Source organism: Lepidochelys olivacea (assembly GCF_965140295.1).
Source record: "Lepidochelys olivacea isolate rLepOli2 genome assembly, chromosome: 1".
Lineage (NCBI taxonomy): Eukaryota > Metazoa > Chordata > Testudines > Cheloniidae > Lepidochelys > Lepidochelys olivacea.
Genome location: NC_140411.1, coordinates 338,369,970 through 338,394,469, shown reverse-complemented (window position 1 = coordinate 338,394,469; position 24,500 = coordinate 338,369,970). Strand labels below are relative to the sequence as shown.

The 24,500-nt window shown below is 44.9% G+C and overlaps 1 protein-coding gene across 1 annotated transcript in view; it reads right to left on the bottom strand.

Moving 5' to 3' along the window:
* FAM107B (family with sequence similarity 107 member B) overlaps positions 1-11,638 on the bottom strand; it is an 85,267-nt gene extending 73,629 nt beyond the window's left edge. Inside the window, exon 1 of the mRNA XM_084617270.1 lies at positions 11,438-11,638. The gene's annotated coding sequence lies outside the window, so the exon portion shown is untranslated. The remainder of the gene's footprint in view (positions 1-11,437) is intronic.
* Positions 11,639-24,500: the final 12,862 nt, after the last annotated feature.

The following is a 24,500-nucleotide window of genomic DNA, read 5'->3' as shown; positions in this document are numbered from 1 at the left end:
ATGTCTGAAGTGGTCTTTATGTGTACACCACAGAAAATGAAAAACCTCTGCAGTAGAATGCAGAAGCAATTCCATGCCAGCAACACCCAGGACAGCTTTCAGGAAGGGAATAACAACTTAGCAATAGGAAATCATAAGCAGCAGATTTTGGAGAGGCACAATGTAAATACCTGAATTACAATTTGGCCAGGATCCCTCTGACTCTCTCTGTGACATACTTATATGGCCCCTCACCATAGTATCTGGGTATCTCACCATCCTTTAATGTATGGCCAACGTCTACACTACCCGCCGGATCGGTGGGTAGTGATCTATCGGGGATCGATTTATCGTGTCTAGTGTAGACGCGATAAATCGATCCCCAATCGCTCTGCTGCCGACTCCGTAACTCCACCACGGCGAGAGGCGGAAGCGGAGTTGACGGGGGAGGGGCCACTGTCGATCCCGCACCGCGAGGACGTGCAGAAAGTGATTCTAAGTTGATCTAAGATACGTCGACTTCAGCTACGCTATTCTCGTAGCTGAAGTTGCGTATCTTAGATCAATCCGCCCCCTCCCCCCAGTGTAGACCAGGCCTATGTTATCCTCACAACTTCCCTTGGGAGTAGGGAAATACTGCTAGTTCCATTTCACAGATGAAGAACTGTGACACGGAGAGATTAAGTGCCATGTCCCAGGTCATGCAAGGAGTCTGTGGTGAAGCAGTAAAATTGAACCCAGGTCTCCTGAGTCCCAGGACAATGCCCTAACCACTGAACATAACCCTTCTTCTATCACAGGATATGGATTCCAATACCTGTAGTATTGCATACAGTGCAATTGTCTCTTTAAAGACAACCAGTGAACTTCATTATACTTCATCTAGAAGACCCAGCATCTCTGAACTACTCTCAAAGTTCTGATGAGGACTGTACAGCGTTACTCATTAAGCTTTGGCACAAGTGGATAGAATCCACAACAGGGGCTAGATTTTCACAGAAGTTCAGCTCCCAGAAGTGCCCAAAGAAAGGAACAGCAGTTGCTGGGTGCTGAGCTCTATTAAAAATCTCATACCAGATTTTCAAAGTTGATAACGAGACTGTTGCATGTGACGGGGAGGAGGTGATAAGCATGGTTCAGAGGAGCGGGTGCTAGAATATGGGCTTGTCTGCACACAAAAAATGGTACCAGCATAGTTCAAACAATGCAACTCCCTAGTGTGAACATAGTAACACTGGTATAAAGGTGCTTTACTATAAGTATAGCTTATTCCTGTAAGGAATAGTGAATGAGCTAAACCGATACAAGGCACCTTTATTCCAATGTAACTACATCCCCACTAGAGGCTGCACTACTTTAACTATTTTGGTGGGGTGTGGGGTGGATCACAGCCCTCGCCAAAACAGTTAAATCAGTACAAAGACTGTATAGACCTGGCCTAGGATACAAGAGACATGAGTTCAATGTCTGATTCTGCCACTTATCTGCTTTTTTACCATGGGCATGTCACTTCACCTCTCAGGGCCTCTGATTCCCCTCCACACATTGTCCCTCTTGTGTAGTTACACTGTAAAGTCTTTGGGACAGGGACTGTTTCTTATCGGTGTTTGAACAGCGTCTAACACTATCGGGCCCTGATGGCTGGTAAAGTCTCTAGGCGCTACTGTAAGGCAAATAATTATTAACAGTTGGCGTGTAAATTTTTTTGTTAAAGGCATTGGTTGCTTCCTCAAAGCAAGAGAGATCTGTTTTATTACGTATTCTGACATACTGACAATTCTAGTATGTAAGCACAGTCTAGTGAATGCTCAGTAAATTCCTGGATTTATGAGGTATGAATCTTTGGATTATGCAGCCATAGTGAAAAAGGTATCACAGAAAGTATAAAACACATCCAGCCTGAACTTACAGACTGCCTTTTCTTTCAGCAAAAGTCTCTTTTGTTGATAAACCACAATTCCACACATGTAGTAAGACAGTAGAAATGCACTCAAGCTGAAGAGTGCAGACTTGGGTCTAACTTTCCCAAAATTGAAGGGGGGTTTGGATCAGGCTCATCTCAAATGTGTGATTTGTTGCATAATAGCCCTTTCACAAAACCTTCCACACAAAATGATTTACAGGGACATTTACCAAGTTTTTCAAAATAGACTGCAAGATTTAAGATAGACGAGACAATATATTAAAATAGCTTACCAAAGTATTATGTGTAATACAAGTGTACTCTATACTTGGCATGTTACTAAGCTACAACATTACATTTTCAGAATCATTACAGGGTTCCAGCAGCTCACCAATCCCCACATTTAATTGGGGGATTACTGGCATTCTGTACATTCATTCATTCATTCATTCAATCACTCACAAGGAGGGACTGATCACACACACCAAGTGCATTGCAGAGAGAGGAAACACACACCTTACCAGAACACTTCTCAGCTGGATGTTCCTCATAACACAATGCAGCTAGTGGCATCCCTAAAACCTTGTTATGAAGATCTGCAGGAGTATTATGAATGATAGGAAACTATGCTGTTTTTCAAAAAACCTCACACACACGAAGTTGGTATGAAATCTTAAGTGACATTCCCTCCAGAATCGAAGCTTAGTGGTATCTAGCTAGTTCTTTCATTTTACAAGCAATAACAGTGTTGCTTTTAGTTGCTGGAAATTTACAGAAGTATCTTTGCACATCCTTCCAATTCAACTATGCGTAAGGAAATATTCCCCTATCTATAGAGCACCAAGTTGCTGCTTTTCAGAGAGCGGGGATTCTTTAGTTTCAGCAATCACTTTTTTTTAAAAAAGGTATTTGCTGAAAAATATAATTACAATGAAAGAAAGGGTGCACCGGCAATGATCCCCACAAGGAAATGAGAGGAAAGCATGTATGGAATGGGTGAACCAAAATAAACGTATGCTAGGCTTCTTCATTTTCATCTCTATAACAATAGTGGGAAGCTAACTGTATGTCCCACCGTATAGTTTCAACTTGTATAATTGCTCAAGAACAGACTGGAAAAAAATACTGAGAATTAAAATTATTCTGTCAGTTAAATAGGAATTAGGGAATTCTATGCAGCCAGCATACATTTTATGACACTGTACTGCACCAACATTATACAGGATACTGAACTAGATAGTCGGATCTGTTATGGTAGTTCGTATGTTCCTATTCTTCTTATCCTTGGACGCCATTCATTCAGAGCTACAAATGAGCAAATATCAATCTGAGATTATCTGACCCCTGAGCTCTACATATATCAAGGAATTCAAAGCTACTAGAGATGAGTTAACTGTATTTTCAACTGAACAAAACAAAGGCAAATTATACATGAATAACACACAACTAAACTGTAAGAAAATAAGTGCTTTTGTAGGGCCACAATCATCTTATTATTACTAGTCTTCTCTAACAGTAGATTGCAGGCTCCTTGGTAGATCAGGCACGATGTCTTGCTTTGTGTTTGTAAAGCACCATATACGTTTACAGCCATAAATAAGTAACATGCAACAGAGAAATGATTAAATGACTATAATTTACTTCACAAAATCTGGTGCTACAGCTCCAGGCACCTCCGTTTTTGAGGTGTGTTACACTTTTTAAAGGATATTAGTTTAAGAAAGAAAAACAGAATCCTAGGAAATTCAGAGTTAAGGTTGCACTTCCACAAAAAGCCAGTCACACCCAAGTAAACCACAACCCCAACTCAGTTGCAACAGAGTAGTATTCTCTGAACGGTCTTAAAGAAGCATGTGTGTTCAGCGGGACAACTTCACTTGCAGCTTTATCTGTGAAGTGACTACTACCACTCTACTATTTTAGGTAAGCTATTGGTTTGTTTTTTGTTTTTTTTAAAACAATCAACCTTTACAAAAGTGACATTCAAATGGGAACAATGGATTTGTAGTTTTTTTGCTACTATTAAGGCAGCCTGAAATTTTGGGGGTTGGGGGGGGGGGGGAAGGGGAGAGAATTGGTCATCTTTTACATTAGAAATCTAGCTCTTGTCTAGCCTGTTTTTCTTGAAAGAATATAGGGACAACTGGAGAACTAGTAAGGCTATGACATCACAGGCACCAAAGGAAGGTGAAACCTGGTTAATTGAGAAGGGAAGTAATTTTTATTGAGATTTTGCATTCCTGTTAACGTCCATTTGACTCAACAGCCCAAGAAACCGTTAGAAGAAAAACACTTTTGTTAAAGGTCACTCTCACCCCTTCAGTTAAGGCCATAGGGCCCAATCTTGTAAACACAAAAACAAGTAACTTTTCATATGCATGTAGTCCCACTGGATATAGTACTCATTTTAGTAAAGATCCTCATGCACGACCATGCAGGATCGGACCCTAAGAATTGCTTGCAAGGGGTATCTCTGGATTCTCCAGACACTTCCAGCATGATGGGAGATGACCAGATTTGATGTTACTGATATTTCTAAAAGTGAACATTTTTAAAACACCCTTGAAAATACCTTTCAGGCCTTCTTATACATCAGGGATCAGCAAGCTTTGGCACTCAGCCCGCCAGGATAAGCCCCCTGGCAGGCCGGGCCGGTTTGTTTACCTGCTGCGTCCGCCGGTTCGGCTGATCGAAGCTCCCACTGGCCACGGTTCGCCGTTCCAGGCCAATGGGGGCTGCGGGAAGTGGCGCGAGCCGAGGGATGTGCTGGCCCCAGCTTCCCACAGCCCCCATTGGCCTGGAGCGGCAAACCGTGGCCAGTGGGAGCTGCGATTGGCCGAACCTGCGGAAGCGGCAGGTAAACAAGTTACCGTGGCGGGCTGTGTGCCAATGGTTGCCAATCCCTGTTATACATTATAAAGAAGCAAATCAAAAGGTGCAAACAAAACCAATTTTCCCCATCTTCTGTATTCCTGTATTTGAAACTGTCAGAAGAAAACCTGAATTCCAAATTTCTGGCAGTTCTTTCTAGGCAATTGTGTGTGTTGGGGTGGGAGGGTAGCAAGCAGGGTTTTTTTAAAATATAAGTTGTTTTCAGTACTTTATTCAATACAGCTCTCCTTCAAGGACAAGTTGCATTGGAAACCTTCTAAATGAAAGGCACCATATAATGCAAAATTATCATAATCCAAACTGACCCAAAATAAAAAAATAAAATCCTGATGCTGCAAGTGAACATTGGCCTCCTGCCTCAGTTACCTCATGAACTGACCTCCAAGAGACAACTGTATCCCATCCTGCATCTCAGGGAAAGCACAGACATGATTAACCACATACACTCTTTCTTGAAGTACCTTATGGGGCACAACTAAGGGAGAAAACCTAGAAGAGGACTTTAGCAAGTTAACAGGACTGTTCAGTAAACCGTCCATTTCCCTGGTGCTTACACTTACAAGGAAACTGAGGTAGCAAAGACATTTTTACATAAGAACGGCCATACTGGGTCAGACCACAGGTCCATGTAGCCCAGTATCCTGTCTTCCGACAGTGGCCAATGCCAGGTGCCCCAGAGGGAATGAACAGAACAGGTCATCATCAAGTCATCCATCCCCTGTCGCCCATTTTCAAATTAAATAGCAAGTCAACGTATACAGGATTTATTTTTAAGTGCTGCTCATAACCTAACCTACCAGTCATCTTCTTAGCATATGCGGAACGTGCCTAAGATGGCACATGACCAGGATTCATCACCGAATTTGGTCTGCTGGTTGGATCATTAACTTCCCCAACCCAGGCCGGGTACTGATGGGGAGAGCAACATGAACGCTGATCCATGCCCCTTGGCCTGCCAGTAAGTAATAAAATTTCACTTGGTCCAAAACAGGTTCCTTGCCTTCCTTCCTAAGCTACCTGACAATAAGATTTCCACTTTACTTTGAATCTGAATTCAAAAGGTAACTAAACAATTTTGATCCCCATACGTAAGTGCTTTGCTCAGCAGGGGTCCAACAGCACATCAAAAAGTGTAAATTAACGCCTTAGAAATCATTTAAGTTTGTATAGAAATATCATACATACATGCCAGCCTAGATCTAGGTTGTATTTATGTACAGCAGAACATTCTTGACCCACTTCTTGTCACGTCCTCTTAAAATAGAATTAACATCCCTGGGTATTTATTATTTTCAGTAGAACAAAGGACAGTGTATAAACATGAGGTCACATGAATGCCTATTCATTGTACACACAAGGCACTGAAAGAATCATTCCATTATCTCCCCCTCATAGAAGCACACTCTCCCCAGAACCCTCCCTCTCATCAAAAAAGACTTTAGTGGATGTTATCATTATAAGCTACCTCTGACTGGCACAGCCTCCTTCTGGAGCAGATGAAACTGGACTCCATGTATTAGCTAGCCCCAGCTGGCACAGGGGTGGTGAAGTCAGTGTCCTTCACCAGAGGGGGAAACCCCTTAATATTCAAACAAACAAAGTTATGGGCACAAAGGGAAACCCACGATTATATTAAGCTGTTTCAAGGATCAAATATACATCACTGAAACAAATATACTTTGACCGTGAAGCTGAGGGACCAATCACTTCACACTCACCCATTGAGGATACTCCCGCAGAATTGTCCTGTAGATTTCAGATTCTTAACTTGTTGTATTGCCTGCGGGTAAAATTCACTCAGGCACAGAGGACAAAAACAATTCCCATCTCCCCACTTTGAGGCTGAGTGTGGGATAGGGGAGAAGTCACTGGTGAAACCATTGAACCCTCCCAACAGTTAGAACCCTTCCACACCCTTTCAAGCCACAGAGAGGTTTCCCACGTGGATTGTACCAAAGGCCAACAATGGTAGCTAGCTAGGATATCCCAGGGAAGGGAAATACAGAATCTGCAATACATCATGGAAGCAAAGGTGCTTCCTATAGGTTGGAATAAAGACATGACGGGGGGGGGGGATTTCTCTTCCTCAACGGCACGAACCCTGGTTTCTTGGACTATGTGGGTAAAACGAATTTCACCCTCAATTCCTGACTGCCTTGTTTCTCCCTTTCATTGAGAGCATACACCTATGCATTCTCTAACAACATGAAACCAGAAGTGTTAGAAAATAATATATGAAAAACCAAGAAACGAGACATACAGGAAACTGTTTATAGTCCTTGCTCTGGTTGTGAAACTACAATTCTGGACACATCTGCCTAGGTTTATGATGGACTACAGGCCTCATTCTGAATGTAAAGCAAGCCAGATTCGGCTCTGTATTAGAATGTAAACTCCTCTAGGCCATTAGAAACACTGGCATGCTTACTACTTTCTTTACCCTACTCTGGATTTTTGATAGCCTATTTGAGATGTTCTTTTATATATATATATATATTATATGGCCCAATGGGGGTTCTACACACACAGCAGCCCAAACCCTTTTGGATTATTCATTTATAATCACCAGCTGGAAGCCTTAAACTAAAAATCTGTTCCCTCATCAAAAAGTCTTTTCTGCATTGCATTTACACACAGATTTGTTATTGTAGGGTTGTGCAAAACAATACATCCAGGATTACATTAATTTTGCCCACAGAACTGCCAACTACCAATCTCGATGTCGTAAGAAAATGTTGTTTTGGACGTTAGTAATTTGTGGATAATCTAAGCACTATACCCAGATGTACAGATACTCTTTTCTTAACCTGTGTATTATATAATTTTTTAACATTAGCTTTAATAAAATGTCTAGTCATTAAGCAAGCAAAGAGCCCAGATGGGAGATTCTGAGGGGTTTTAAGATTACAGTTAGAGAGGAAGTTTTGGTCTGGTTAACCCACGTCCTTCCCCTCTCACAGATGTCAGGACTTTCTGCTGTCAAGCTGAGTTAATGAGTTCATGCTATTTCCCTCATGTAGGAAGTCACTGACTCAGCTCTTCACTACCACGCACTATGCGTGCTCGTTAACACTGACACAAAGCAGGTGCAAAACCCAATGAGAATGGTCCTGTTTTATACCCATGTAGTGACTACACACAGTGCCAGGCAGTGGAGCGGCTCTTTTCCTAAGATTTTGAACAGAATTGGGTTTCTGTGTTGAGATTAGGGTAAGAGTCCCATCTAGACACCCATTTCATACTCTACAGGTCTCTCCTGGTTTTATGGCCTCTCTACCAAAGGCCCACATAAATTTGTACCTTAGATAACAACTACATACACCACAATTAACTGGCACCAAATCCCAATGAAAAAGGGGTTTTCATGCCCCTCTGCTCAGTCAGTCTTGTCCATGTCTCTTTGCTTCACTCCTCATGGTTTGCAGAGAGAGAAAAGGATGGCCCAGTGGTTAGGACATCAGCCTAAGAATTGGGAGACCTGCTCCGCCACCAATTTCCTCTGTGACATTGGGTAAGTCATTTAGTTTCTTTGCCTTTCAGTTCCCCATGGGAAAAAATAGCACTTTCCTATTCCACGGGGATGTTGTGAGGATCAATAAATTAAAAGATTGTGAGCTGCTCACATACTTCACTAAGGGGAGGCCAAAAAAGTACCTAAGATAGAGTCCCCCTTTCCCTTAAATCGTCCCATCTATCTAGAATGGCCTTCCTTAAAGAAGAGACGCTTGCTTGAACTCAGTTTTACACCGCCCTTTTTCATTTAGCTTAGGACTGATTCTCAGCCACACTGTTACATCCTTCCATCTTCCCCTTCTTGTAGCTAACATACAAAAATATCTGTTGACTGTTTCTTCCTCTGCTCCATCTTTGTATATCGCTTTTCTGCCTCTGTTCTTCTGAAGAACACTGTACCCAACTCTGTAAACCAATACTGCTCCTTGACCTCGCTGAGAAGCAGATACCTTATATGCATCATGCTATACAAAAATACATTGAATTGCACCTTTGACTTACTCACCCAAACTGTTCTAAGCCTGGCTGTTACATTAGGCAATTTTATTTTAAAAATCTGCCACCTTAGCAAATGTACACAGACTTTGCTATCACATGTATCAGCTTGTAAAAATACCCGCCCCCTCCCAAAAGTATAATAGCACTACTGCCAAAAGTGACTCAAAGAACAATCCTTGACTATATACAGCAGCTATATCTAGTGCCCTACCAAAATCACAGTCCATTTTGGTCAATTTCACAGTTACGGGGTTTTTAAAATAGCAAATTTCGCGATTTCAACTATTTAAATCTGAAATTTCATGGTGTTGTAATTGTAGGAGTCATGACCCAAAAATGACCCCCCCCCAAATGACCTGAGTTGGGGGGGGGCAGAACACAAGGTTATTGTAAGGGGGGTTGCGGTACTGCTACCCTTACTTCTGCTGGCGGCAGTGCTGCCTTTAGAGCTGGGAGGCTGGAGAGCGGTGGCTGCTGGCCAGGAGCCCAGATCTGAAGGCAGAGCCACTGCCAGCAGCAGCACAGAAGTAAGGATAATATGGTATTCTCATTCTTACTTCTGCGCTGCTGCCTGCAGAGCTGGGCCTTCAGTCAGCAGCCGCCACTCTCCGGCCACCCAGTTCTGAAGGCAGCAGTGCAGAAGTAAGGGCGGCATGGTACGGTATTGCCACCCTTGCTTCTGCGCTGCTGCAGGCAGGACACTGCCTTCAGAGCTGGGTGCCCACCCAGTATCTGCCGCTCTCCGACTGCTCAGCTCTGAAGGCAGTGCAGAAGTAAGGGTGGCAATACCATGAAACACCCACCCCCCCCTTCCCCAAAATAACCTTGCAACCCTCCTGCAACTCCCTTTTGGTCAGGACTCCCAATTTGAGAAACGCTGGTCTCCCCCGTGAAATCTGTATAGTATAGGGTAAAAGCACACAAAAGACTAGGTTTCATGGTCCGTGACGTGTTTTTCATGGCCACAAATTTGGTAGGGCCCTAGCTATGTCATTCAGAAATACCCCTCTCTTTACTGTGTTTTAATTTTACTATACAAAGTCTCAGTGAAACCAAATGTTCATGTGTTCCTGTCCCATTCCTGAGAGTTTGCTACAAACATACATGCACGTATACTAAAACTTTCAGGCATGAGATTCATTACACAGAACTGAGATCCTGTGCCTTGTCCCACAAACCCTAACAATCCAGTCAAGCACACATGTACTGTATACTAGTCAGACTACATATATCTGATGACCCAATATCAAATGATGTAACAGAAGTAAAAACTTTATATGTAAAGTTATATATATATATATATAACATCCTTCCCCCTACACTCTCAATCAAATGAACACAGAGATTTTATTAGCAAAAATATATCTGGGCTGTTAACTTTTTGTACAGGGTTTTAACCCAAAGCACTATGAAAATCTAGTAGATTACAGCCTCAAGGCAACTAGGGGAAATTTTGACAAAATCATAAACTGTAAGAGTTGGAACCAAGGAGAGAGAAAAAGAAAGAACAAATCTCTGTGGTTTGCTACACAATTTTTTACCATAGGTTTGGTATGACTGGCCCAGGACATTCGCAGCCCATCCTCCTACCCATCAGAATTTCAAGGCTGAACACTATTTTCACATTTTAAAAGGTAGACAATATAGGGAATAATTCTGCAATGCTAGGATGATCTAATAGGTCTTGCCACCCTACAGTATCTCTGATTGTCTATCCAAGGACACATACAAACATTCCTAGACATGTTAGACGTCTGTGAATAATGGAAAGAGGATGCAAGCAGCACACACCTTCCTTTAGCAGACAGAAGCTGTATGGCACAGCAATGAACTGTTAACACAGAAAAGAGACGCTGGAAAGAGACTCAGGAAATAGTCACGAGAAGAAGTTACTTCGGAGACACATGCTGGCGAACAAAGATACCCCACAAGCTCAAAAAAAGCGTGGTAGCCAAATGCAGGGGAAACCTACCATTATCTGGAAACACACATAACTGTTCTGCTCCAGATTAAAAATGCCTCATGGCCAAGAACCCTGATTTCAGACCCAGACTTAGCTCAGTATCTGTCCAGGGAACCACATGATTCACTGAGCACGATGCATCCTTCCTTTTAAAGGAACAATTAACTCTCCATGAGGTTTTTGTTTTTTAATTCCCTTTTTATCGCACTTACGAAAAACCCTACAACCGAGGCACAGAGACCCTCTTCGTTTTCTCTCTCTGGGAGCAGAGAAGGGGCACTCACTCTGCCCCCCACCCCCAGCTCAGCTCCCTTGATCGCACCCTACGGCATTTGCACCCCCCATGGGGCTGCCAGAGGGAACTTTTCCTCAATGAAAGCCCTGGAGCTGCCGCTTCCCTGACTCACACGAGCAGATTTCCAGCACAAGGCGGCGGCGGCGGAGGGGGGGGGCGGTGTAAATATCTGTCTTTGCTATTCATTAAGTTAGGACAATTTGGGAGAAGGGAGGGGGCTTCCCTCCCCCCCGGCCCTGAGCCTCCCTTTAGAAAACAAAACCCCTGGGTTTTATTTCCCCCCAATCCCCCCCCCCCAGCCAATGCACACACACACACCCCCCAACCAGCCCCCAGCAGCGCGTCTTTGTGTGCAATGCAAAGGAGAGCGCGAGCCCCAGACACAGACACCTACCTCGCCCCTCTGGGCGGCTCTGCCCCTGAGCTGCCACAAAAGGCACCTTCCTCCCGCGCTGCGCCCCGCCGCTCCGGGAGAGGGGCTTCCACGCGCGGCGCTGGCCGCGGCTCCTGCCCCACGCGCTCGCGCAGCCCCGCCGGCTCGCGCTGCCGCTGCTGCGCTGCCCGCACACACAGGCAAGCCCCGGCTGCTGCCTGCACGGGGGCGGGGGGGAGCTGCACGGGGCTGGCTGCTGAGTCACAGCAGCTCCTCCTCCTCCTCCTCCTCCTCGGCTCCCCGCCCCGCTGGCTGTGCCGCGGCTCTGCACCTAGCCAGCCAGCCAGCGCCTCCTTTGTTGTCACGGTCCCCGGGAGGAGGGGGAGAGGGGTGGGTCGGGGGGCGGCTCACTGGCTGCTGTGAGTTTCCGAAGAAGGGGGCTAGTGGGGGGTGAGAGAGGGTTGTGTTTGGGAGGAAGGGCGAATGAGAGGGAGTTGTGACGAAGAGCCCGAGCCCCACAGGGAGAGCTCAGTGGTTTGAGCATGGGCTTGCTAAACCCAGGGTTGTGAGTTCAATCCTGGAGGGGGCCATTTGGGACACAAATTGGGGATTGGTCCTACTTTGAGCAGGGGGTTGGACTAGATGACCTCCTGAGGTCCCTTCCAACCCTGATATTCTATGATTCTAAGAGAAAAACCCTATGTGCCCCTCTGTCCCACACCACAGTGCCCCTCTGGGTCGGAGAGGTGTTGTGTTGGTGACAGGGCTTTGTTGTGCATGGTTAAAGTTTTGGACTGGGACTCAGGTGATATGGGATCGTGGCATGGTTCTGCCACAGACCCTCTGGTGACCTTGGGGAAATCACTTAGGCCTGGGCCATGCCTCAGCATTAGATCGACCTAGAAAAATGTCACACCCTTGTGCAACATGGTTAGGTCGACCTATCCCCCCTGCAGGCTCAGCTAGCTAGCTTGACGGAAGAATTCTTCTGCCGACCTACCTCCCACCCTAAGAGAGGCAGATTTAAAAATGTTATTAAAGTTAATGTTTAAAATCAAATTTACACAAGTTAAGAGGGAAGGTACTGTACATCTGGGGTTTGGCTTGGGTTATGGGGGATTGCAAGTATCGGTTACAAGGTTCACGAGGTACATACATATCACATAACCAGCATAGATCCAGATTGAGGTGTGGGAGTTTTTAATGCATCAGTGGATAAATGGGCTCGGGTATGCCACCCATGGAATGTATTAAGAATCTGAGTCAGTATTGGTGTAGAGAATAAGTACATGGGTGGGGTGCGTCCCTCGGTTCGTCAGGGAAGGAAATGGGTTATTTCCCTGGTCAGCGTTCTCGGTTACTCGACGTGGTACTGTCAATGTCCTGTGATGTGTTCCATGAGCTGTCTCATGAGCCAGGCGTAGCATACTACTGCGACAGAAAAACTCCTTCCATCAACGTAAGAAGCATCTCCACTACAATGCTACAGCAATGCTGCTGAAGCTGTAGCTCTGCCATGGCAGTGTAGACATGCCCTTCATCTCTTTGTGCTTCAGTTTCTCTATCTGTAACATGGGGATTAATTTTTTTCCCTCCCATCCTTTGTCTATCTTGTCTATTTAGACAGGGCAGGGGCTGTTTCTTAATATGTATTTTTATGATCCCCTAGCACAATAGAGCCCAAGTCTCTAGGTCCCCAAACTGTGAGGCGTGCCCTTCTACGGGGGGCGTGGATGAATGTTTGGGGAGGCGCAGCTGGGCCCAGGCCAGCCCCTCGGGGGGCGGAGAGGGAGCATCACCCAACTCTGCTCCTGGCTACGGCTGCTGGCCATGGCTCCCAGATCCCTTACCCCTGCCCATGTCTTCTCCCCCCCCCACCCACCCCACCCCAGCCCTCCAGGAGCCGCAGCCCCACTCCTGGCCTCAGCTCAGGGAGCGGGCATGGACAGGGATAAGGGGGGGCATGAGGTAAAAATTTTGGGGACCACTGCTTTAGGCAGTACCATAATACAAATAATGCATAACAAAAAGGGTAAGGAAGGAGAGTGGGAAAAGAGGCGGCTATGGAAGAAAGGGTTTCATGTCAATTGTATAATTCCCAGGCTTTCCAGTTTTACTCACCGGTTAAGAGCTGTGATTTAGGGCTCCTTAATTTTGTGGTTGTTTCTCTCTTAAAAGAGGAAACAGATCAAACTGTAGTGGATTGAACCTTAGAGCAGGGGGAAAACATGGCTTGCTTTAATTGTAGATATTTTCTAAAGTTATCAAGGCATTAAATCCTTTGGGTGACCTCATTCATCCAAGAAAGTGACTCATTCCTTTCTTTGTCAGAGGGTAATCTCAAACTGTATTTTTGGTTTAATTTCCCTTCCCCCACCCATTTATTTCTTCTCTTTTCTTTATCCAAAAACATAACAACTCCATCCCATCCCCCATTTATATTTCTGACAATCACTACATGCGAGTTGAGGCCCCAGTCCTGCCATTGGATCCCTGCGGACAGACCTATACGTCCATGTGGATCCAACTGAAGCATGAGGGTGTAACTGATCATTATAGTGTATCTGAAACTGCAAAAGATCGGATGGAAATCTGTTTCAGTACAAGTAAGACATGCAGGAGAAGTGAAAGACAATTTGGAACAATGGTATGGATACTTTGAGAATGCACAAATCATAAATGAGCCTTCTTGGATGAAGTGTTAATTGGAATGCATGTTTTACATATTTGGATTCACCCAGTCACTCTATATATTTATTACAAGGAAACTTTTCTTTAGCAAATGACTTGGATTGCAGTGAAGGATGATTGCAATGACAGCGGAATTTTGAATCATACAAATGATGATTGATCGTTACCTGTTAGGTTCACTCCCTCTGGGGCACCTGGCATAGGCCACTGTCAGTAGACAGGATACTGGGCTGGATGGACCTTTGGTCTGACCCAGTGTGGCCGTTCTTATGTTCTTATGGATATCTTTATGGCACTCAGCCATGCCACCTCAGTACTGTTTTTTCAAGGGTAAGATGTAAAGCTGAAGCCATGACCACTTGTGGTTATTAAGGATTGCTTGGCACTTTCTGTGAGGCCATGTCTTCACTCAGAGAAAAGGCTGTGATGCTGGGCAAGCCACCAAAAACAACAGTTTTTGTGGGTGGCCATGAAATTGTGTGTTCCTTATTTTCTGGGTGCCCTGAACTTAGGACACCAAAGATCAGATTTGCAGATGTGCTGAATGCTCACAACTACAACTGAAGTCCACTGGAGCTGTGCTGTGAACAAAGTACTATAAAATACTATGTCCTCTGAAAAATCTGCCCACAGGCATCTCAGGTTGGGTACCCAAAATTAATGGACAATTCTGACAATTTCAGCCTCAGTCATTCAATGCCTCAGCCCCCCATCTGTAAAAGGGGGCTGATAATACCAATGCATTGTGAAGATAAATTTATTAATGTTTCTGGAGCACTCATACACTACAGAGAGAGCACCATAGAAATGTCTAGGAGGAAATGAACAATTCTGTATTGAGTGCAGGGTTTAGATAGTATGCAGTAAACTTGGCGTAGGACCACACACTGAATGAAGCAGATGTCTGTGGAAAAATAGTATGTGATCATGTAATTAAAGACTCTTGTAATGCATATGCACAAGGGTAATAAATTAAGGCTGCACAAGCAACCCTAACTGTGGCATTTCCTAACGTTTGAGTGCTTGACTTGCAACCTTAATATCCTTTTCACATAATTTTCGTATATAATTATTAGTAATTCAGTAGCACTTAGAGGCCCAAGATTGAGTCTGCATTGTGCTACGCCCTGCACAAACACATAGTGAGAGCCAGTTCCTTCCATGAAGCTCTCACTGTCTCTATAGACAAGACAGACAAAGGGTGAGAGAGGCGCGGGGCGTGAAATGACTTCCCAAGGTTGCACATCAGCAGCAGTCAGGAATGAAACCCTACTGTCCTAACTCCTCATCTGGTGCCTTTTCCAGTAAATTACACTTCCTCTTGAAGTAATGGGTGTAGTGAACTCTACACAGCACTGGCAAAATTCTTAGGGACCCTTCTGGGTAAAAGGCACTATACAAACGTAAGATATCATTTTTTACCAAAAATAGTTTATTGGAATCCCAGCCATGAATGAGCTGGCTGCACTTCAGAGCATCTCTCAGACTGAAAGATACACTGGAAATATTTAACAAGATATGCCTTCTTTTTTATTAACATTTATGGCCAAAAGTACACGGTCATTTCATTTTATAAACATGATGTGACATGATCACTTGGCATGCTTGTTACCATATAAATCAAATGGTTTCTATTACATATCTTGATTTTTCTTATCTGTTTGTGTTTATATTTTGTTAAAAAGAAACAATAAAAAACAATATTACATTATTTAGACTGTAAGCTCTTTGGGGCGGGAACTGTTTCTTAATGGATGTCTGCATAGTGCCCAGAAAAATGGGGTCCTGGTTTCAGTTGGGGTGTCTACATGCTACTGCAATAAGATATTAAATAATCATAATGTATTTTATCTTCCCCATGTTTTTGCAACAGACGCTGCTTGTGTCAACCAGTGTCATTCCATTGAGTTCAAAGGAGCAACACTGATTTACATCAGATGAGGATCTAGTCCTCTGTGTTCGAATTTGTTTATTTTTAAAATGGTTGTCTAGACTTTTCATAAACTAAAACAATATGACTGTAGGTTTCTATGGTCATTTTTCTGTGCTACAACTTAGCAGAGACATCAGTTTTGTATCTGAACAAACATCTGCTATACACATATATACAGGATATGAACAACATGAAATTTTAGTTTTCTCTTTTTTCTTTACATAAAGCCTGGGGCATAAAAGGGATTTCCTCAGAGTTTTCCTGTGTATTTGAAATTAAGATCGGGATGCCACCTTGGTTTCCTCTTTTTCTAAACATTCAGTGAAAGGAAATGATTCTGGATCAAATCACAAAGAGAACTGGAAAAACCAGAATACTACACATACAGTCATTCAGAAGCTTAATTATCTATTATACTGTATCTTTATGTAGGAGGGATAATAGATACATCCCAGATGTTAATAGTTGGACCCTGTGGTTGACCTACAGCTCAAATAATCCATATTGTGATTAATGCTACACAGCTGGATACAAAATATGTTTGTTCCACAGGCTGCAGGACAAAGGGGGATTCTATTTACAGCAGAATTTTATTTGATAACTGCTTTAGAAATCATTCTGACCACTACCTACATGTTGGGCTCTATTATGCTGAGAACCTTAACAGATACTCGGTCGGTACTCCTTCAACTGGGACTTAGAAGACGTGGGGTCTGTTCCTGTCACTGCTATTAGCCTGGTGGGTGATGTTGGGCAAGTCACTTTCTGTGCTTCAGTTTCCCCATCTGTAAAATCACAGAATCATAGAAATGTAGGACTGGAAGGGACCTCGAGAGGTCATTTAGTCATCCCCCATGCAGAGGCAGGACCAACTATACCTAGATCATCCCTGTTTGTCTAACCTGTTATTAAAAACCTCTAATAATGGGGATTCCACAACCTTCCTTGCAAGCCTAGTCCAGTTCATAACTATCCTTATAGTTAGAAAGTTTTTCCTCATATCTAACCTCAAGCTCTCTTGCTGCAGATTAAGCAAATTACTTCTTGTCCTACCTTCAGTGGACGTGGAGAACACTTGATCACCATCATCTTTATAACAGCCCTTAGCATACTTGAAGACTGTTATCAGTCTTCCTTTCTCAAGATTTAAACACGCCCAGACCTTTTGCCTTTCCTCATAGTCAAGTTTTCTAAAAAAAATTATCATTTTTGTTGCCCTATTTTGGACTCTCTACAATTTGTTCACATCTTTCTTAAAATGTGGCCCTCAAAGCTGGACACAGCACTTCATATGAGGCCTCACAAGTGCCAAGTAGAGTGAGATAATTACCTCTTGTATCTTAAAAGTAACACTCCTCTTAATACACCCCAGAATAAGATTAGCCTTTTTGGCAACTGCATCACATTGTTGACTTATTCAGTTTGTGATCTACTATAACCCTCGGATCCTTTTCAGCAGTACCACTGCCTAGACAGTTATTCCCCATTTTGTATCTGTGCATTTGATTTTTCCTTCCTAAATGTAGTACTTTGCACTTGTCTTTATTGAATTTCATCTTGTTGATTTTGGACGAATTCCTCTATTTGTCAAGGCCATTTTGAACCATAATCCTGTCCTCCAAAGTGCTAGCCACTCCTCCCAGCTTGGTGTCGTTTGTAAATTTTATAAGCTTACTCTCCACTCCACTATCCAAGTAATTAATGAAAATATTGACTAATAATAGACCCAGGACAGACACCTGCAGGACCCCACTAGATGGGGGATAAAATGGGGATAATGATACTGACCTCTTGAGCAAAGCAGTTTGAGATCTAATACTGAAGAGTGCAATATAAGAGATGGGTATTATTATTCATAGGATTAGGTCCTGTATGCCATCTATGCTGTGAATTTTTTTCTGCACCTTCCTTCTTATCTTGTATTTGTTACTTGTACATATCTAGTTACTGCCCGTTAACACAATCATTTTAATGTTTGCCTTCTCTTGTTGTCATTATTCAAAATTGTTATAGCACCATAAATTGTAACACTGTGCATGACAAACAGAGGGAGATACACTCCTATAAAGAAAGTCTATATTTCTGAGACTATATATGGGTTTGGTACTGAATGTATGAGTGATCTCTCTCTAGACACAATGCACATCCCATAAATGTACAGCATATGGTCCTGTGGAACACTCATAAAATCATGAAATCAAGTTCTTCAACAGAACAACTGTAATATGTGGTAAGGGAGTGCCCATTATAACCAGAACTGTAATATGTAAATTGCAATGCATTGCAATTTGAGGCTGTAATTTACTAAATGTTTGTACAATGCCTAGCACAATAGGGCTTTCATTTGATTGGCCTTTATGTACTATCAAAATATAAAATGTTAAATAATAAATGTTAATATTCCACTACAGCCTCTGAGAAGTTCCAATCTGTACATCTAGTCATTACACATCTGGGCTGTAATGCAGGCCGGAGTGGGTGGGTGGGTGGGTGTGGGTTTTGTTAGTTTTCTTGGTTATTTTATTTATTAAAAATGTTACTTCATTAACTGTCTGTGCTGTGGGTGCCTTTACAGCAATTAAAATTGACAATTTCACATAATTTCCCACTAAAACAATCAACAGCTCAGTCCATCAGGGAGGGGAAAATAAACATCCCCCTCCACAACGCTCCTAAAAACACGGTTTTAAAAAATGTAACAACATCTGTCAAACAGTTTGAGTCCTCTTCCCCCACCTTTCCTCAGTGTAACCATTACACTACCATGACTTCAATGGGATTATTCACATGCTTAAAGTTAAACATTCACTTCAGTGCTTTGGTGGATTAGGGCTCTTTAGCATCTTTCATCTAACACTCTCAAAATACTTTACAAACCTTGGTTAAACCTCAGCACTCATACAAAGCAGATATATAACTTCTATCTAACTTCTTTCCAGTGTGCCCATCATCACAGCATCTGAACAACAGTTTAACAGATGGGGAAACTGAGGTTAAGGGCCTGATTTTTGAAGGGCTGAACACTCAACTCCACTTGAAATCAGTGGGAGCTGTATAGCTCAGTCCATGTGGAAATTAGGCCCTAAGTGGTTTACCTACAGTAAATTGGTGACAGTGCTCAGAATAAAACGCAGAACTCCTGACTCCCAGTCCCACAGTCCAGCAGTTCTCAGACTTCATTGCACTATGACCCCCTTCTGACAACTAAAACTATTACATGACCCCAGGATGGGGGACTGAAGCCTGAACCCGCCCAAGCCCCACCGCTCTGGGGGGGAAGCCCAAGGGCTTCAGCCCTAGACAGGGGGCCTGTAACCTGAGCCCCGATACCCAGGGTTAAAGCCAAAGCCTGAGCCCCCACTGCCCAGGGCTTTAGCCCTCTGGCTTCAGCTTCGGCCTTCGATGGTGGGGCTCAGGCTTCGGCTTCTGCCCTGGGCAGTGGGGCTCAGGTTTCAGCCCCAGACCCCAGCAAGTCTAACACCAGCCCTGGCAACCCCATTAAAATGGGGTCGCGACCCACTTTGGGGTCCGGACCCACAGTTCGAGAACCCCTTCCATAGTCTAACTACAAGACACACACCCCGCTCACTTTATGCTCACATATAATATGTACAAATATTTCACAGTGTGTTTTCATTTTTCTTTCCTCATAGTTCTCAGTGAAATATACTTGAACATGTGGGATGAAATCCTGGCCCCACTGAACTCTGTGGGAATTTCATCCATGAACTATACTTCTGGCATGGACTGTCTCATACTCTATGCCCTGGTCTACACTAGGAGTTTAGGTCGAATTTAGCAGCGTTAAATCGATGTAAACCTGCTCCCGTCCACACGATGAAGCCCTTTTTTTCAACTTAAAGGGCTCTTAAAATTGATTTCCTTAATCCACCTCTGTCAAGTGGATTAGCGCTTAAATCGGCCTTGCCGGGTTGAATTTGGGGTACTGTGGACGCAATTAGACGGTATTGGCCTCCGGGAGCTATCCCAGAGTGCTCTATTGTAACAGCTCTGGACAGCACTCTCAACTCAGATGCACTGGCCAGGTAGACAGGAAAGGCCCGCAAACTTTTGAATTTCAATTTCCTGTTTGCATGGTCACCTGCAGCTTGCCACGCTGGCCAGAGCTCATCAGCAGAGGTGACCATGATGGAATCCCAGAATCGCAAAAGAGCTCCAGCATGGACCGAATGGGAGGTACGGGATCTGATCGCTGTATGGGGAGAGGAATCCGTGCTATCAGAACTCCGTTCCAGTTTTCGAAATGCCAAAACATTTGTAAAAATCTCCCAGGGCATGAAGGACAGAGGCCATAACAGGGACCCGAAGCAGTGCCGTGTGAAACTTAAGGAGCTGAGACAAGCCTACCAGAAAACCAGAGAGGCGAACGGCCACTCCGGGTCAGAGCACCAAACATGCCGCTTCTATGATGAGCTGCATGCCATTTTAGGGGGTTCAGCCACCACTACCCCAGCCATGTTGTTTGACTCCTTCAATGGAGATGGAGGCAACACAGAAGCAGGTTTTGGGGACGAGGAAGATGATGATGATGAAGTTGTAGATAGCTCACAGGAAGCAAGCAGAGAAACCGGTTTTCCCGACAGCCAGGAACTGTTTCTCACCCAGGACCTGGAGGCAGTCCCCCCGAACCCACCCAAGGCTGCCTCCCGGACCTGCCAGACGGAGAAGGGACCTCTGGTGAGTATACCTTTTAAAATACTATACATGGTTTAAAAGCAAGCATGTTTAATGATTAATTTGCCCTGGCATTTGCTGCTCTCCTGGATGTACTCCCAAAGCCTTTGCAAAAGGTTTCTGGGGAGGGCAGCCTTATTCCACCCACCATGGTAGGACACTTTACCACACCAGGCCAGTAGCATGTACTTGGGAATCACTGTAGAACAAAGTTCATTGCAGTGTATGTTTGCTGGCATTCAAACAACATCTGTTCTTTATCTCTCTGTGTTATCCTCAGGAGAGTGATGCCATTCATGGTCACCTGGTTGAAATAGGGTGCTTTTCTTAAGGGGACATGCAGAGGTGCCCGTTCCTGCTGGGCTGTTTGCCTGTGGCTGAACAGAAATGTTCCCCGCTGTTAGCCATGGGGTGGGGGAAAGAGGGGAGGAGCTAGCCACGTGGTGGGGGGAGGCAAAATGCAACCTTGGAACGAAAGCACATGTGCTGTCTATGTAATGTTAACAGCAAGGTTTACTGTGAAAGAGTGTAGCCATTGTTCTAGAAAATGTGTCTTTTTAAATACCACTGTCCCTTTTTTTTCCCACCAGCTGCATGTGTTTCAAAATCACAGGATCTTCTCCTTCCCAGAGGCTAGTGAAGATTAGAAGGCAAAAAAAATGCACTCGTGATGAAATGTTCTCTGAGCTCATGCTGTCCTCCCACACTGACATAGCACAGATGAATGCGTGGAGGCAGACAATGTCAGAGAGCAGGAAAGCACAATATGATCGGGAGGAGAGGTGGCGGGCTGAAGAGAGTAAGTGGCGGGCTGAAGAGAGTAAGTGGCAGGCTGAAGAGAGGGCTGAAGCTCAAATGTGGCGGCAGCGTGATGAGAAGAGGTAGGATTCAATGCTGAGGCTGCTGGAGGATCAAACCAATATGCTCCAGCGTATGGTTGAGCTGCAGGAAAGGCTGCAGGAGCACAGACCGCTGCTACAGCCCCTGTGTAACCAACCGCCCTCCTCCCCAAGTTCCATAGCCTCCTCACCCAGACGCCCAAGAATGCGGTGGTGGGGCCTTCGGCCACCCGGCCACTCCACCCCAGAGGATTGCCCAAGCAACAGAAGGCTGGCATTCAATAAGTTTTAAAGTTTTAAACTTTTAAAGTGCTGTGTAGCCTTGTCCTTCCCTCCTCCACCAGCCCTCCTGGTGCTTCTCTCCTCCACTACCCCTCCTGGGCTATCTTGGTAGTTATCCCCCTATTTGTGTGATGAATGAATAAAGAATGCATGAATGTGAAGCAACAATGACTTTATTGCCTCTGCAGGCAGTGATCGAAGGGAGGAGGTGGTTAGCTTACAGGGAAGTAGAGTGAACCAAGGGGCGGTGGGTTTCATCATGGAGAAACAAACAGAACTTTCACACCGTAGCCTGTCCAGTCATAAAACTGGTTTTCAAAGCTTCTCTGATGCCCACCGCGCCCTCCTGTGCTCTTCTAACCGCCCTGGTGTCTGGCTGTGTGAAACCAGCAGCCAGGCGATTTGCCTCAACCTCCCACCCTGCTATAAACGTCTCCCCCTTGCTCTCACAGATATTGTGGAGCGCACAGCAAGCAGTAATAACAGTGGGAATATTGGTTTCGCTGAGGTCTAAGCGAGTCAGTAAACTGCGCCAGCGCGCTTTTAAATGTCCAAATGCACATTCTACCACCATTCTGCACTTGCTCAGCCTGTAGTTGAACAGCTCCTGACTACTGTCCAGGCTGCCTGTGTACGGCTTCATGAGCCATGGCATTAAGGGGTAGGCTGGGTCCCCAAGGATACATATAGGCATTTCAACGTCCCCAATGGTTATTTTCTGGTGTGGGAATAAAGTCCCTTCCTGCAGCTTTTGAAACAGACCAGAGTTCCTTAAGATGCGAGCGTCATGTACCTTTCCCGGCCATCCCACGTTGATGTTGGTGAAATGTCCCTTGTGATCCACCAGAGCTTGCAGCACTATTGAAAAGTACCCCTTGTGGTTTATGTACTTGCCGGCTTGGTGCCCGGTGCCAAGATAGGAATATGGGTTCCGTCTATGGCCCCACCACAGTTAGGGAATCCCATTGCAGCAAAGCCATCCACTATGACCTGCACATTTCCTAGGGTCACTACCCTTGATATCAGCAGATCTTTGATTGCGTGAGCTACTTGCATCACAGCAGCCCCCACAGTAGATTTGCCCACTCCAAATTGATTCCTGACTCACCAGTAGCTGTCTGGCATTGAAAGCTTCCACAGGGCTATTGCCACTCGCTTCTCAACTGTGAGGGCTGCTCTCATCTTGGTATTCTTGCGCCTCATGGCAGGGGAAAGCAAATCACAAAGTTCCATGAAAGTGCCCTTACGCACGCGAAAGTTTCGCAACCACTGCGAATCGTCCCAGACCTGCCACACTATGCGGTCCCACCAGTCTGTGCTTGTTTCCCAAGCCCAGAATCGGCCTTCCACCACATGAACCTGCCCCATTAGGCCCATGATGCCCACATTGCCAGGGCCTCTGCTTTGAGAGAAGTCTGTGTCCATGTCCTCATCACTCACGTCACCGCGCTGACGTCGCCTACTCGCCCGGTATCACTTTGCCAGGTTCTGGTGCTGCATATACTGCTGGATAATGCATGTGGTGTTTAATGTGCTCCTAATTGCCAAAGTGATCTGAGCGGGCTCCATGCTTGCCATGGTATGGCGTCTGCACAGAAAAAAGGCGCGGAACGATTATCTGCTGTTGCCCTGACGGAGGGAGGGGCGACTGAAGACATGGCTTACAGGGTTGGCTTACAGGGAATTAAAATCAACAAAGGGGGTGGCTTTGCGAGAAACTGAATGGCTCCCTCAAGGATAGAACTCGAAACCTCAAGGATAGAACTCAAAACTGAGTTTAGCAGGCCGTTGATTTCACAGAGGGAAGGAGGGAGGGAGGAGAAAATGAATACAAAACAAATCTGGTCTATTTCTTGTTTTGAGCCACTTCATCTATCTTTATACATCTTGCTGGCAGCAGACTGTGCAGTACGACCGCTAGCCGTCATCATCTTCTGGGTGCTCGGCAGAAGACGGTGCAGCATGACGACTAGCCATCATCTTCTGCTGGCTGGAGCTTAAAAGACAGCACACTGCCGGTAGGAGTGAATCGCCACGAGACAAAACAAGGGAAATGACCTGGCTGAGTCACTCCCATGTTTGCCCAGGCACCCGATTAAAAGAGCACCCAGGACTACGTCGATGTTGGCTACCAGTCATACTGCACTGTCTGCTGCCAAAAGGCAATTAACTGCTGCTGTGTAGCAATGCAGTACCACGTCTGCCAGCACCCAGGAGACATACGATGACGGTTAGCTGAGCGGGCTCCATGCTTGCCGTGGTATGGCGTCTGCATAGTTAACTCAAGAAAAAAGGCGCAAAACGATTGTCTGCCCTTGCTTTCACGGAGGGAGGGAGGGAACGGGGGCCTGACGATATGTACCCAGAACCACCCATGACAATGTTTTAGCCCCATCAGGTAGTGGGATTTCTACCCAGAATTCAAATGGGCGGTGGAGAAAACTGCGGGAACTGTGGGATAACCACCCACAGTGAAAAGCTCCGGAAGTCGACGGTTGCCTCGGTACTGTGGACACACTCCGCCGATACATGCACTTAGAGCACTTGTGTGGGGACACACACAATCAACTGTATAAAAACGCTTTCTACAAAACCGACTTCTATAAATTCGACCTAATTTCGTAGTGTAGACATACCCTATGTT